General features: G+C 44.7%; 1 protein-coding gene across 3 annotated transcripts in view; it reads left to right on the forward strand.

Annotated features, from left to right (window-relative positions):
- Positions 1-2,500, forward strand: part of sash1a (SAM and SH3 domain containing 1a) — a 230,158-nt gene that overhangs the window by 161,267 nt on the left and 66,391 nt on the right. The window lies entirely within an intron of this gene.

Below are 2,500 nucleotides of genomic sequence, written 5' to 3' on the forward strand. Positions count from 1 at the left end.
GGGAGAGCAACAGCAGGCACTTCATCATCCCCAGAGCACTCTGATTGGTTTAGAATGCTCTCAGTTTTAGTTTGAGCCACCCAATAAGAATTACTGTCAGGGTTTTAGTCCTGCCTGGGCGCAGAAGCCTACATGTAAAATGTGTGTGTTATGAATTATCATGGTAATACAAAAAAAAAAATCATCTTCCTGCATGTTTGACTATGATTTATTTTCCAACCATTTGCAGGACACTGAGTTATTTTTTGCTATATATGATACATATCCATATCTACAGTTAATAGTCTGTAGTCTACCTGTTGCCATGCACAGTTTGTGTTAGCCATCCTCCAACTCTTCCTCAGTGGTCAGTATCTGAACATAAGACAGCTATTGGCTGGGTATTTTTGACTGGCAGGCCACTCTCAACCCAGCAGTGACCCAGACACCCATGGAAAACCCCCAGCCACACTGCTGTGCCTGATACACCCATGTCCGCACAAGACTGACTGCCTTGGCTCTAGCATAGCCACGTTACCATGTGTCAGTTCCCACTGAAAAAATGCCTAGTCAGCAGTGGTTGTGTGGTCAGAAAATGAGCGCAGACAAGCAGGGTTTAGGCTGGAAGACAAACTCAAGTGAAGGAATAGGTCATGACATTTTTATTACCAAATGTTTTATGGTTTGATTTATTTCGTGGTGTTTACTATAGGTTGAAATAAGGAATTACTTCATCACATACGTTTTTAAGCATATGATTCATTTCCTTTCTCCTCCCTTAGAAGGCTAGTGAGGCAGGATCAGCCCACAGCACAGGGACAGCCATGAATACTTCAAACCACTGTGCACCCCTTAAGGTTTGCTCAGCTGATAGCAGACGCTAACTGGCCACCTCGAATCCCCGGGTCATTTGCAACAATACAAGGCCATATAAGGAGGAAGTGACATGGCTAAGCATTCTGACTGGCTCCCATAGGGGTAGGGTGAGGATTACGCGGTGTACGAGGGGTCATACTTGGTCAGAAGTGTAACTGGGGTGCACAAACCCCTGCACTGGAAGACACGTCAGCATCTCCTCCAGTCCTTGGGCAGACAGCATCACAGTAGCTTTTAATTGGGTTGTTTGCATTCCCACTGGCAGAGATAGCAAGAATATGGGAGAGCGGAGTAACCTTGGTTGATTGGAGTTTTGACACTACAGAGAAACAATACTGTTGGACTGATTTTTTTTTTTTTTAATTCTTTACTTACTAATAATTATGATTATCTAGATTCCTTTACCTTTTCTTCCTTTTCTTCACTGATCAATTTTTGGTGCCAGAATACATTATAAAGCCGATCCTGTTGTATGATTTATCCTGACCACCGATTTTGTTTTGTTTGTACGTACAATCACCTTTTGTAGCTCCAGTAACTCTAAGAGTCACATAAATACCTTACACTGAACATAGCACCAGACATGCTACCATCCACACACCTGTTAAACGTCCCTCACAGGCAGGTGTACCAAGTAAGGTGGCGTATGTAAGTGGTAGACGTTTCTAATCACAGGAGAGGTGAGGCTGGGCCCTTTTCCTAGTAAAGAACTACTCTCCATAAACTGGATTTACAGTTTCAATTTTAGTTTGGTCCCTTGCAGTTCCAGTCAGTGTGGCGGTCATCTGAAAGCCCATCCCACGTGCGGCAGAGGGAGAGAGACTTCGCCAGACCAAAGCTGATCCAGACACACACAGGACACACACAGGACACACACAGGACACACACAGGACACGCACAGGACACACACAGGACACGCACAGGACACGCACAGGACACGCACAGGACACACACAGGACACACACAGGACACGCACAGGACACGCACAGGACACACACAGGACACACACAGGACACGCGGCCGTCACTTTTTCCAGCAACTTTCTGCGGACATTTTCTAGCGAAGGAAGACAAGTCTGAGATTGATGATTCATGTATAAAGTTGATGATTCATGTATAAAGTTGATGATTCATGTATAAAGCCTTGTAATTTGCAATGTTCTTGCCATAGCTTCAGGAACTAATTCATTGGTGGTGCTTTTGACTTCATTTGGAATTTATGAACTTAATATCTTAAAAAGATCTAGCTGCACATGTTGAAACCCCCTTATTTCATCTACTGATTGGTTACCAGTCATTGCATCATTAAGACGAGCAATTGTTTTGCCCTATCGGAAATTAGCACCGGCTGTCGTGAATAGCATGTAAACAGAGTGCTGGTTTTTTTCCCCCACTGCTGGGTGCAGCTCTGTCTGATCCTTGGGTGCTACTGCACCTACCAGCAGCTGGAGTTGTGGGTCCGGAAGTTTGTCAGCGGCATGTACAGTGGGAGACGCTCCCACTCAGCAAACGGGCACGAGAGGAGGAACCTTTCTTTGGATCAGAACACAATACTTTGCACTTTCTCATTGTCCTTCCTTCTTTCTTTATCCATTTTCTCTCTTTTCTGTGCGCTGCTTTATATTTTAAGAGGCCCCACCGTGTGA

The sequence above is a fragment of the Electrophorus electricus genome, chromosome 8 (genome assembly GCF_013358815.1).
Source record: "Electrophorus electricus isolate fEleEle1 chromosome 8, fEleEle1.pri, whole genome shotgun sequence".
Taxonomy (NCBI): Eukaryota; Metazoa; Chordata; class Actinopteri; order Gymnotiformes; family Gymnotidae; genus Electrophorus; species Electrophorus electricus.